At 48.3% G+C, this 12,013-nt stretch overlaps 15 non-coding genes across 15 annotated transcripts; 12 read left to right on the forward strand and 3 right to left on the reverse strand.

Moving 5' to 3' along the window:
- Nucleotides 1-3,663: 3,663 nt before the first annotated feature.
- Nucleotides 3,664-3,736, forward strand: trnav-uac (transfer RNA valine (anticodon UAC)). Its single transcript has one exon. It is a non-coding gene; the product is annotated as a tRNA-Val (tRNA).
- A 108-nt stretch (nucleotides 3,737-3,844) lies between these two features.
- Nucleotides 3,845-3,917, forward strand: trnav-aac (transfer RNA valine (anticodon AAC)). The gene has a single exon. It is a non-coding gene; the product is annotated as a tRNA-Val (tRNA).
- An 83-nt stretch (nucleotides 3,918-4,000) lies between these two features.
- trnad-guc (transfer RNA aspartic acid (anticodon GUC)) lies at nucleotides 4,001-4,072 on the forward strand. The gene has a single exon. It is a non-coding gene; the product is annotated as a tRNA-Asp (tRNA).
- Nucleotides 4,073-4,409: 337 nt separating this feature from the next.
- On the reverse strand, nucleotides 4,410-4,481 carry trnag-ucc (transfer RNA glycine (anticodon UCC)). Its single transcript has one exon. It is a non-coding gene; the product is annotated as a tRNA-Gly (tRNA).
- Nucleotides 4,482-5,427: 946 nt separating this feature from the next.
- trnav-cac (transfer RNA valine (anticodon CAC)) lies at nucleotides 5,428-5,500 on the forward strand. The gene has a single exon. It is a non-coding gene; the product is annotated as a tRNA-Val (tRNA).
- Nucleotides 5,501-5,604: 104 nt separating this feature from the next.
- On the forward strand, nucleotides 5,605-5,677 carry trnav-uac (transfer RNA valine (anticodon UAC)). The gene has a single exon. It is a non-coding gene; the product is annotated as a tRNA-Val (tRNA).
- Nucleotides 5,678-6,027: 350 nt separating this feature from the next.
- trnag-ucc (transfer RNA glycine (anticodon UCC)) lies at nucleotides 6,028-6,099 on the reverse strand. The gene has a single exon. It is a non-coding gene; the product is annotated as a tRNA-Gly (tRNA).
- Nucleotides 6,100-7,222: 1,123 nt separating this feature from the next.
- Nucleotides 7,223-7,295, forward strand: trnav-uac (transfer RNA valine (anticodon UAC)). Its single transcript has one exon. It is a non-coding gene; the product is annotated as a tRNA-Val (tRNA).
- A 350-nt stretch (nucleotides 7,296-7,645) lies between these two features.
- On the reverse strand, nucleotides 7,646-7,717 carry trnag-ucc (transfer RNA glycine (anticodon UCC)). Its single transcript has one exon. It is a non-coding gene; the product is annotated as a tRNA-Gly (tRNA).
- Nucleotides 7,718-8,663: 946 nt separating this feature from the next.
- Nucleotides 8,664-8,736, forward strand: trnav-cac (transfer RNA valine (anticodon CAC)). The gene has a single exon. It is a non-coding gene; the product is annotated as a tRNA-Val (tRNA).
- Nucleotides 8,737-9,021: 285 nt separating this feature from the next.
- trnav-aac (transfer RNA valine (anticodon AAC)) lies at nucleotides 9,022-9,094 on the forward strand. Its single transcript has one exon. It is a non-coding gene; the product is annotated as a tRNA-Val (tRNA).
- A 1,349-nt stretch (nucleotides 9,095-10,443) lies between these two features.
- trnav-cac (transfer RNA valine (anticodon CAC)) lies at nucleotides 10,444-10,516 on the forward strand. Its single transcript has one exon. It is a non-coding gene; the product is annotated as a tRNA-Val (tRNA).
- A 104-nt stretch (nucleotides 10,517-10,620) lies between these two features.
- trnav-uac (transfer RNA valine (anticodon UAC)) lies at nucleotides 10,621-10,693 on the forward strand. The gene has a single exon. It is a non-coding gene; the product is annotated as a tRNA-Val (tRNA).
- A 108-nt stretch (nucleotides 10,694-10,801) lies between these two features.
- On the forward strand, nucleotides 10,802-10,874 carry trnav-aac (transfer RNA valine (anticodon AAC)). Its single transcript has one exon. It is a non-coding gene; the product is annotated as a tRNA-Val (tRNA).
- An 83-nt stretch (nucleotides 10,875-10,957) lies between these two features.
- Nucleotides 10,958-11,029, forward strand: trnad-guc (transfer RNA aspartic acid (anticodon GUC)). The gene has a single exon. It is a non-coding gene; the product is annotated as a tRNA-Asp (tRNA).
- Nucleotides 11,030-12,013: the final 984 nt, after the last annotated feature.

Genomic DNA, 12,013 nt, shown 5'->3' on the forward strand with positions numbered 1-12,013 from the left:
CGTGTAACAGATGGATGATGGCATCATCCACCCCAACGCCAGGCTGGTAAGCAAACTGAAGAGGGTCCATGGATGGGTTCACCAGAGGGCGGAGATGGGTAAGGACCAGCCTCTCCAGTGATTTCATCAAATGTGAAGTCAGTGCCACCGGTCTGTAGCTGTTTAGGTCCTTTGGGTGCTGTGTTTTTGGCACAGGTACCACACAAGATGTTTTCCACAGCTGTGGTACTCTTCCCAGCTTCAGACTCAGGTTAAACATGTGCTCGACTACCCCGCACAGCTGATCTGCACAGGACTTGAGGAGCCTGGCACTGATGCCATCTGGACCCGCAGCTTTCTTCACTTTGATTTTCTTCAGCTCATTCCTCACCTGGGCTGTTGTGAAGGACAGATTGGAGCATGGAGGCTGGGTGTTGGAGTGCGTGAATGGGAAGTTAAAGTTGCCAGCAGATGAACCAGTAGGGGGTGGCTGTGATAAGGGCGTGAGTGTGAGAGACGGGGGAGGGCAGCATGTTGGTGGTGCCACAGAAGGGGGGTACAGCTGTGATGTCTGTGTAGGGGGATGGACATGTGAGTGATCAAATCTATTGAAGAACAAATTGAGTTCGTTCACCCACTTCTGGTCCCCCACCACCTGGGAGTCGGGCTTCTTGTGACCAGAGATGGTTTTAAGGCCTTTCCAAACTCCACTGACATTTTTCTGCTGTAGTTCTTCTTCCAGCTTCTTCCTGTAGCCAGCTTTCCCCTCTCTGATCTTCCTTCTCAGTTCTCTCTGCACAGCTTTCAGCTCATCCTTATCGCCCGATCTGAAGGCCCTCTTTTTCTTTTTTAGGAGAGCCTTTATGTCAGGATTTATCCATGGCTTATTGTTGGAGAAACACCGAACAGTCTTGGTGGGGACAGTGTTCTCCACACAGAAGTTGACATAATCCGTGATGCAATGAGTGAGACTGTCAATGTCCTCCCCATTAGGGTCACACAGTTCTTCCCACACTGTTGTTTCAAAACAGTCCTTTAGAGCCTCTTTAGTCTCCTTAGACCATTTCTTAACTGTGCGGGTGACTGCTGGTTCTCTGTGCACAAGGGGTTTGTACACCGGCAGAAGATGAACCAGATTGTGATCAGATCTTCCAAGGGGAGGGAGAGGTGATGAGTTATAAGCCTCCTTAGTGTTGGCATAAAACAAGTCCAGTATTTTATTGTCTCTGGTGTGGCAGGTTACATATTGTGTGAAGGTGGACAGAGTGGAGGATGGAGAAACATGATTAAAGTCTCCTGAGATGAGAAGGAGGGCTTGTGGGTGCTGTGTCTGCAGCCTGCACACAGCTGCGTGCAGGACGTCACAGGCAGCGTCAGCGTTAGCAGAGGGCGGGACATACGCAGCTATCGCGATAACGTGCGAGAATTCCCTCGGGAGATAGTACGGTCTCATGCTAACGGCTAACAGTTCAATGTTCTTACAGCAGATCTGTTCCTTAATAGCGATGTGCCCAGAGTTACACCATCTTTCATTCACAAATACTGCCAGTCCTCCTCCCTTCCTCTTACCGCTCTCCGCTGTCCTGTCCGCTCGGATGAGGTGAAAGCCGTCCAGAGATACGAGCGTGTCCGGGATGAGCGTGTTGAGCCAGGACTCTGTAAACACCATAACGCTACACTCCCGATACTCCCTCTGATGCCGCGTTAGCGCCGTCAGCTCGTCCATCTTATTGGTGAGAGATCTTACGTTCCCCATAACGATGGAAGGAAGAACCGGTTTATAACGTCTCTTTCTATCCCGACGTAGAGCTCCAGCCCGTCTCCCCCGCTTCCTCCTCCTCAGCTCGCGGGGGATGTCGTGCCTCTCATGCGGTAGCACAGCTGTGTTGCTAAGCGCTAACAGCTGATTCCTGGTGTAAACAATAGGAGCGTGGCTCCGCAAGGGATCTCCAGACACAGTCGTAAACAGCGAAAAAAATAGTGCAAAAACAATAACAAGCACAAGTTTGGTGTCCATTGTGCATAAAAACAAGTACAAACACTTAGCTAACAAAAAGGAAAAACTTAAGTACTTACAAGAAAGGAAAAAAGTAGAAAAAACTCAAACATGAGCAGGAGCTGTTGCAACAGGCAGCCACATCCGCGGCGCCAAAGATGCCGCTAAGCGCATGGCATGGAAGAGTGACTAGTCTGCATCTGATTTTCTTTTTGAGTCTTCTCAAACTGCACGTGGCACATTCCTTGAAGGTAACACTGTTTGGTCTTGGTGACATTAAGTAGAACAAGGGCCTTTCCATGAGATTAGAAGAATGGCCACTGTCCCTGTGTACAGCTCCTGTTTGGCTGGATTCTACCACTGAACCACCAATGCTGCACATTCCCAGCTTCAGACCTTCCTGGCTGAGATGGTGGAATTATGTTGCAGCGAGCAATATGAAAGTAGTTGCAAGCTACTTTTTGTTCCCTTGGCACCTGCTGGTTAAAGGGTATGCGTTGGCTGGGAATCTAACCCGGGTCAACTGCTTGGAAGGCAGCTATGCTCACCACTATACCACCAACGCAGGCGACAAAAGCACCACCCTGTTAGAACCCGTTGCTGCAAGCAAGTGCTGGTTTTGTCTTTGTGGCTCTGTGAAGGGGAGTTGGTCTCCAAGACTTGTTCTTTGGTGAGTAATTGTGCTAGGAGGTCTTTTAGCAGTCAGCTGATCTCTCTGCATCACATCAACAAAGAGAACAACTGCACAACAGCTTTCACCATCACCCCAGCTGTGTGCCACCACATTATTGGTCTATCAGGACTAGCAGAGAGCTTTCACACCCCTTTCCTCCAATGGCTGCACGGTGAGTTTGCTGATGTCACAGCTGGGATTCAGACAAAGAGCTTTTGAATTTCTGGAAAGGGAGGGGACCAGTAGAAGTGATCAAGTCCTGTGGATGAGTGGAGGCTCCCAGCAAGACCCAGGTTCATTTTAGTGGAATACTGCTTGGACTCCTTCTGCTGCACATTGCAAAGTTTCCAGGGATGCAAGGAGACTCTCATAGCCCTGTGGAAGCAGGAGAACACCTGGGTGCCTTTCTGCAAATCTGCTCTCTCATCTGTAAGTTTCATTTCAAAGTTTCATTGACCATGACTGAGATCTTTCTCACTTGTTGTACTGAATTAGTTTGGAATGGGAGGCTTATGTTACTGAGCCAGTTTGGCCATTTAGCATGAAGCAAAGGCTGCTTGTGGAAGATGCAGTTTGTGCTTAGCTGTGGGGACTGGGTGCTTGTGTCTTGTGCCGTTTGCCTGGCTTCACACTTTGATGCCATGCTTTTGTGTTGCTGCAAGTGCTACTTTTGCTTTCTCTGCTTTAAAGGCACACAGACACGTGTTTGCTGCTTTAGCTTTTTGTTGTTGGTAAGCCCATGGCCCATGACTTAGTCAGTAGAATTGAGCCAGTTCTTTGGATGAGTGAAGCCTCTGATGAGTGCTGCAACACAAGTGGCACTGAGCTGAGGCATGCAGTTTCTGTAGTGTAGTGGTCATCACGTTCGCCTCACATGCGAAAGGTCTCCGGTTCGAAACCGGGCAGAAACAATGCTTACCCTTTCTGCATCGCTTGATAACTTTCTGCCCATATGTTTGTTTTGAGTCCCTTTTTAATCCAGACACTAAGCTGCAGCCAGGAGAGGCATATCTCAGTTTCTGTAGTGTAGTGGTCATCACGTTGGCTTTACACGCGAAAGGTCCCCGGTTCGAAACCGGGCAGAAGCAGCTGAGACTTTTTATGCTTCGCATGACAACATTCTTCCTTCATCTAGGTTTTGAATTTCAGTTTATTCCAGACACAAAGCTGCAGCCAGGAAGTGCCCCACTCAGTTAGTTTCTGTAGTGTAGTGGTCATCACGTTCGCCTAACACGCGAAAGGTCCCCGGTTCGAAACCGGGCAGAAACATCTTTGCTGCAGGTGGCCTTTCTGTTCACCTCAAGTGGTGAGAGTTTCAGGGAGGTATGCCTAATCGATGCCCCTTTTGCTCGTCCTCGTTAGTATAGTGGACAGTATCTCCGCCTGTCACGCGGAAGACCGGGGTTCGATTCCCCGACGGGGAGACGGCATTGTTTTTGCCGCTAAGCGCATGGCATGGAAGAGTGACTAGTCTGCATCTGATTTTCTTTTTGAGTCTTCTCAAACTGCACGTGGCACATTCCTTGAAGGTAACACTGTTTGGTCTTGGTGACATTAAGTAGAACAAGGGCCTTTCCATGAGATTAGAAGAATGGCCACTGTCCCTGTGTACAGCTCCTGTTTGGCTGGATTCTACCACTGAACCACCAATGCTGCACATGCCCAGCTTCAGACCTTCCTGGCTGAGATGGTGGAATTATGTTGCAGCGAGCAATATGAAAGCTACTTTTTGTTCCCTTGGCACCTGCTGGTTAAAGGGTATGCGTTGGCCGGGAATCTAACCCGGGTCAACTGCTTGGAAGGCAGCTATGCTCACCACTATACCACCAACGCAGGTGACAAAAGCACCACCCTGTTAGAACCCGTTGCTGCAAGCAAGTGCTGGTTTTGTCTTTGTGGCTCTGTGAAGGGGAGTTGGTCTCCAAGACTTGTTCTTTGGTGAGTAATTGTGCTAGGAGGTCTTTTAGCAGTCAGCTGATCTCTCTGCATCACATCAACAAAGAGAACAACTGCACAACAGCTTTCACCATCACCCCAGCTGTGTGCCACCACATTATTGGTCTATCAGGACTAGCAGAGAGCTTTCACACCCCTTTCCTCCAATGGCTGCACGGTGAGTTTGCTGATGTCACAGCTGGGATTCAGACAAAGAGCTTTTAAATTTCTGGAAAGGGAGGGGACCAGTAGAAGTGATCAAGTCCTGTGGATGAGTGGAGGCTCCCAGCAAGACCCAGGTTCATTTTAGTGGAATACTGCTTGGACTCCTTCTGCTGCACATTGCAAAGTTTCCAGGGATGCAAGAAGACTCTCATAGCCCTGTGGAAGCAGGAGAACACCTGGGTGCCTTTCTGCAAATCTGCTCTCTCATCTGTAAGTTTCATTTCAAAGTTTCATTGACCATGACTGAGATCTTTCTCACTTGTTGTACTGAATTAGTTTGGAGTGGGTGGCTTATGTTACTGAGCCAGTTTGGCCATTTAGCATAATGCAAAGGCTGCTTGTGGAAGCTGCAGTTTGTGCTTAGCTGTAGGGACTGGGTGCTTGTGTCTTGTGCCGTTTGCCTGGCTTCACACTTTGATGCCATGCTTTTGTGTTGCTGCAAGTGCTACTTTTGCTTTCTCTGCTTTAAAGGCACACAGACACGTGTTTGCTGCTTTAGCTTTTTGTTGTTGGTAAGCCCATGGCCCATGACTTAGTCAGTAGAATTGAGCCAGTTCTTTGGATGAGTGAAGCCTCTGATGAGTGCTGCAACACAAGTGGCACTGAGCTGAGGCATGCAGTTTCTGTAGTGTAGTGGTCATCACGTTCGCCTCACACGCGAAAGGTCCCCGGTTCGAAACCGGGCAGAAACAATGCTTACCCTTTATGCATCGCTTGATAACTTTCTGCCCATATTTGTGTTTTGAGTCCCTTTTTAATCCAGACACTAAGCTGCAGCCAGGAGGTGCTAGACTCAGTTTCTGTAGTGTAGTGGTCATCACGTTCGCTTTACACGCGAAAGGTCCCCGGTTCGAAACCGGGCAGAAACATCTTTGCTGCAGGTGGCCTTTCTGTTCACCTCAAGTGGAAGAGTGACTAGTCTGCATCTGATTTTCTTTTTGAGTCTTCTCAAACTGCACGTGGCACATTCCTTGAAGGTAACACTGTTTGGTCTTGGTGACATTAAGTAGAACAAGGGCCTTTCCATGAGATTAGAAGAATGGCCACTGTCCCTGTGTACAGCTCCTGTTTGGCTGGATTCTACCACTGAACCACCAATGCTGCACATGCCCAGCTTCAGACCTTCCTGGCTGAGATGGTGGAATTATGTTGCAGCGAGCAATATGAAAGGATTTGCAAGCTACTTTTTGTTCCCTTGGCACCTGCTGGTTAAAGGGTATGCGTTGGCCGGGAATCGAACCCGGGTCAACTGCTTGGAAGGCAGCTATGCTCACCACTATACCACCAACGCAGGCGACAAAAGCACCACCCTGTTAGAACCCGTTGCTGCAAGCAAGTGCTGGTTTTGTCTTTGTGGCTCTGTGAAGGGGAGTTGGTCTCCAAGACTTGTTCTTTGGTGAGTAATTGTGCTAGGAGGTCTTTTAGCAGTCAGCTGATCTCTCTGCATCACATCAACAAAGAGAACAACTGCACAACAGCTTTCACCATCACCCCAGCTGTGTGCCACCACATTATTGGTCTATCAGGACTAGCAGAGAGCTTTCACACCCCTTTCCTCCAATGGCTGCACGGTGAGTTTGCTGATGTCACAGCTGGGATTCAGACAAAGAGCTTTTGAATTTCTGGAAAGGGAGGGGACCAGTAGAAGTGATCAAGTCCTGTGGATGAGTGGAGGCTCCCAGCAAGACCCAGGTTCATTTTAGTGGAATACTGCTTGGACTCCTTCTGCTGCACATTGCAAAGTTTCCAGGGATGCAAGGAGACTCTCATAGCCCTGTGGAAGCAGGAGAACACCTGGGTGCCTTTCTGCAAATCTGCTCTCTCATCTGTAAGTTTCATTTCAAAGTTTCATTGACCATGACTGAGATCTTTCTCACTTGTTGTACTGAATTAGTTTGGAATGGGAGGCTTATGTTACTGAGCCAGTTTGGCCATTTAGCATGAAGCAAAGGCTGCTTGTGGAAGATGCAGTTTGTGCTTAGCTGTGGGGACTGGGTGCTTGTGTCTTGTGCCGTTTGCCTGGCTTCACACTTTGATGCCATGCTTTTGTGTTGCTGCAAGTGCTACTTTTGCTTTCTCTGCTTTAAAGGCACACAGACACGTGTTTGCTGCTTTAGCTTTTTGTTGTTGGTAAGCCCATGGCCCATGACTTAGTCAGTAGAATTGAGCCAGTTCTTTGGATGAGTGAAGCCTCTGATGAGTGCTGCAACACAAGTGGCACTGAGCTGAGGCATGCAGTTTCTGTAGTGTAGTGGTCATCACGTTCGCCTCACATGCGAAAGGTCTCCGGTTCGAAACCGGGCAGAAACAATGCTTACCCTTTCTGCATCGCTTGATAACTTTCTGCCCATATGTTTGTTTTGAGTCCCTTTTTAATCCAGACACTAAGCTGCAGCCAGGAGAAGCCCATCTCAGTTTCTGTAGTGTAGTGGTCATCACGTTGGCTTTACACGCGAAAGGTCCCCGGTTCGAAACCGGGCAGAAACATCTTTGCTGCAGGTGGCCTTTCTGTTCACCTCAAGTGGAAGAGTGACTAGTCTGCATCTGATTTTCTTTTTGAGTCTTCTCAAACTGCACGTGGCACATTCCTTGAAGGTAACACTGTTTGGTCTTGGTGACATTAAGTAGAACAAGGGCCTTTCCATGAGATTAGAAGAATGGCCACTGTCCCTGTGTACAGCTCCTGTTTGGCTGGATTCTACCACTGAACCACCAATGCTGCACATGCCCAGCTTCAGACCTTCCTGGCTGAGATGGTGGAATTATGTTGCAGCGAGCAATATGAAAGTAGTTGCAAGCTACTTTTTGTTCCCTTGGCACCTGCTGGTTAAAGGGTATGCATTGGCCGGGAATCTAACCCGGGTCAACTGCTTGGAAGGCAGCTATGCTCACCACTATACCACCAACGCAGGCGACAAAAGCACCACCCTGTTAGAACCCGTTGCTGCAAGCAAGTGCTGGTTTTGTCTTTGTGGCTCTGTGAAGGGGAGTTGGTCTCCACGACTTGTTCTTTGGTGAGTAATTGTGCTAGGAGGTCTTTTAGCAGTCAGCTGATCTCTCTGCATCACATCAACAAAGAGAACAACTGCACAACAGCTTTCACCATCACCCCAGCTGTGTGCCACCACATTATTGGTCTATCAGGACTAGCAGAGAGCTTTCACACCCCTTTCCTCCAATGGCTGCACGGTGAGTTTGCTGTTGTCACAGCTGGGATTCAGACAAAGAGCTTTTGAATTTCTGGAAAGGGAGGGGACCAGTAGAAGTGATCAAGTCCTGTGGATGAGTGGAGGCTCCCAGCAAGACCCAGGTTCATTTTAGTGGAATACTGCTTGGACTCCTTCTGCTGCACATTGCAAAGTTTCCAGGGATGCAAGGAGACTCTCATAGCCCTGTGGAAGCAGGAGAACACCTGGGTGCCTTTCTGCAAATCTGCTCTCTCATCTGTAAGTTTCATTTCAAAGTTTCATTGACCATGACTGAGATCTTTCTCACTTGTTGTACTGAATTAGTTTGGAGTGGGAGGCTTATGTTACTGAGCCAGTTTGGCCATTTAGCATAATGCAAAGGCTGCTTGTGGAAGCTGCAGTTTGTGCTTAGCTGTAGGGACTGGGTGCTTGTGTCTTGTGCCGTTTGCCTGGCTTCACACTTTGATGCCATGCTTTTGTGTTGCTGCAAGTGCTACTTTTGCTTTCTCTGCTTTAAAGGCACACAGACACGTGTTTGCTGCTTTAGCTTTTTGTTGTTGGTAAGCCCATGGCCCATGACTTAGTCAGTAGAATTGAGCCAGTTCTTTGGATGAGTGAAGCCTCTGATGAGTGCTGCAACACAAGTGGCACTGAGCTGAGGCATGCAGTTTCTGTAGTGTAGTGGTCATCACGTTCGCCTCACACGCGAAAGGTCCCCGGTTCGAAACCGGGCAGAAACAATGCTTACCCTTTATGCATCGCTTGATAACTTTCTGCCCATATGTCTGTTTTGAGTCCCTTTTTAATCCAGACACTAAGCTGCAGCCAGGAGGTGCCCAACTCAGTTTCTGTAGTGTAGTGGTCATCACGTTAGCTTTACACGCGAAAGGTCCCCGGTTCGAAACCGGGCAGAAGCAGCTGAGAATTTTTATGCTTCGCATGACAACATTCTTCCTTCATCTAGGTTTTGAATTTCAGTTTATTCCAGACACAAAGCTGCAGCCAGGAAGTGCCCCACTCAGTTAGTTTCTGTAGTGTAGTGGTCATCACGTTCGCCTAACACGCGAAAGGTCCCCGGTTCGAAACCGGGCAGGAACATCTTTGCTGCAGGTGGCTTTTCTGTTCACCTCAAGTGGTGAGAGTTTCAGGGAGGTATGCCTAATCGATGCCCCTTTTGCTCGTCCTCGTTAGTATGGTGGACAGTATCTCCGCCTGTCACGCGGAAGACCGGGGTTCGATTCCCCGACGGGGAGACGGCGTTGTTTTTGCCGCTAAGCGCATGGCATGGAAGAGTGACTAGTCTGCATCTGATTTTCTTTTTGAGTCTTCTCAAACTGCACGTGGCACATTCCTTGAAGGTAACACTGTTTGGTCTTGGTGACATTAAGTAGAACAAGGGCCTTTCCATGAGATAAGAAGAATGGCCACTGTCCCTGTGTACAGCTCCTGTTTGGCTCTATTTCAGATTGCCTCAGATGCTCACCACTATACCACCAACGCAGGCGACAAAAGCACCACCCTGTTAGAACCCGTTGCTGCAAGCAAGTGCTGGTTTTGTCTTTGTGGCTCTGTGAAGGGGAGTTGGGTCTCCACGACTTGTTCTTTGGTGAGTAATTGTGCTAGGAGGTCTTTTAGCAGTCAGCTGATCTCTCTGCATCACATCAACAAAGAGAACAACTGCACAACAGCTTTCACCATCACCCCAGCTGTGTGCCACCACATTATTGGTCTATCAGGACTAGCAGAGAGCTTTCACACCCCTTTCCTCCAATGGCTGCACGGTGAGTTTGCTGATGTCACAGCTGGGATTCAGACAAAGAGCTTTTGAATTTCTGGAAAGGGAGGGGACCAGTAGAAGTGATCAAGTCCTGTGGATGAGTGGAGGCTCCCAGCAAGACCCAGGTTCATTTTAGTGGAATACTGCTTGGACTCCTTCTGCTGCACATTGCAAAGTTTCCAGGGATGCAAGGAGACTCTCATAGCCCTGTGGAAGCAGGAGAACACCTGGGTGCCTTTCTGCAAATCTGCTCTCTCATCTGTAAGTTTCATTTCAAAGTTTCATTGACCATGACTGAGATCTTTCTCACTTGTTGTACTGAATTAGTTTGGAGTGGGAGGCTTATGTTACTGAGCCAGTTTGGCCATTTAGCATAATGCAAAGGCTGCTTGTGGAAGCTGCAGTTTGTGCTTAGCTGTAGGGACTGGGTGCTTGTGTCTTGTGCCGTTTGCCTGGCTTCACACTTTGATGCCATGCTTTTGTGTTGCTGCAAGTGCTACTTTTGCTTTCTCTGCTTTAAAGGCACACAGACACGTGTTTGCTGCTTTAGCTTTTTGTTGTTGGTAAGCCCATGGCCCATGACTTAGTCAGTAGAATTGAGCCAGTTCTTTGGATGAGTGAAGCCTCTGATGAGTGCTGCAACACAAGTGGCACTGAGCTGAGGCATGCAGTTTCTGTAGTGTAGTGGTCATCACGTTCGCCTCACACGCGAAAGGTCCCCGGTTCGAAACCGGGCAGAAACAATGCTTACCCTTTATGCATCGCTTGATAACTTTCTGCCCATATTTGTGTTTTGAGTCCCTTTTTAATCCAGACACTAAGCTGCAGCCAGGAGGTGCTCGACTCAGTTTCTGTAGTGTAGTGGTCATCACGTTCGCTTTACACGCGAAAGGTCCCCGGTTCGAAACCGGGCAGAAGCAGCTGAGACTTTTTATGCTTCGCATGACAACATTCTTCCTTCATCTAGGTTTTGAATTTCAGTTTATTCCAGACACAAAGCTGCAGCCAGGAAGTGCCCAACTCAGTTAGTTTCTGTAGTGTAGTGGTCATCACGTTCGCCTAACACGCGAAAGGTCCCCGGTTCGAAACCGGGCAGAAACATCTTTGCTGCAGGTGGCCTTTCTGTTCACCTCAAGTGGTGAGAGTTTCAGGGAGGTATGCCTAATCGATGCCCCTTTTGCTCGTCCTCGTTAGTATAGTGGACAGTATCTCCGCCTGTCACGCGGAAGACCGGGGTTCGATTCCCCGACGGGGAGACGGCATTGTTTTTGCCGCTAAGCGCATGGCATGGAAGAGTGACTAGTCTGCATCTGATTTTCTTTTTGAGTCTTCTCAAACTGCACGTGGCACATTCCTTGAAGGTAACACTGTTTGGTCTTGGTGACATTAAGTAGAACAAGGGCCTTTCCATGAGATAAGAAGAATGGCCACTGTCCCTGTGTACAGCTCCTGTTTGGCTCTATTTCAGATTGCCTCAGATGCTCACCACTATACCACCAACGCAGGCGACAAAAGCACCACCCTGTTAGAACCCGTTGCTGCAAGCAAGTGCTGGTTTTGTCTTTGTGGCTCTGTGAAGGGGAGTTGGTCTCCAAGACTTGTTCTTTGGTGAGTAATTGTGCTAGGAGGTCTTTTAGCAGTCAGCTGATCTCTCTGCATCACATCAACAAAGAGAACAACTGCACAACAGCTTTCACCATCACCCCAGCTGTGTGCCACCACATTATTGGTCTATCAGGACTAGCAGAGAGCTTTCACACCCCTTTCCTCCAATGGCTGCACGGTGAGTTTGCTGATGTCACAGCTGGGATTCAGACAAAGAGCTTAGGCTTGTTCGAGATGAACTGCGCCTCGCCTTGGTGGTCAGCGAGAGCTGCCGGTTGCAGTTGGGGGAGGAGGTTAAAAGAAAGCCGTCAAGTCGGACAGTCGCCACCTGCAACCCACGTGAGCTACAGCGGATCTCGTGGCGTTTGCGTTCTGCGTGGCTGATGAAGCGAATCTAACTAAAATCGAACTAAACATTCTTGATCATTGAGCAGGTTAAGCCCAGCGTTTGTTTTCCAAATCCATAGTGGTGAATATAGATGACCATAAAGTGTCAAAATAAGTTTCTGTAAATAAATATAGTTTTACTCATCATTCATTTATCTTGTAGATTGTAGATTGAAAAAAAAGAAAGAAAAGTTCTAACAAACATGTTATCAAACACATATTTATGTTAATGAATAGATTTAAATATC

The sequence above is a fragment of the Trichomycterus rosablanca genome, chromosome 4 (genome assembly GCF_030014385.1).
Source record: "Trichomycterus rosablanca isolate fTriRos1 chromosome 4, fTriRos1.hap1, whole genome shotgun sequence".
Classification (NCBI taxonomy): Eukaryota; Metazoa; Chordata; class Actinopteri; order Siluriformes; family Trichomycteridae; genus Trichomycterus; species Trichomycterus rosablanca.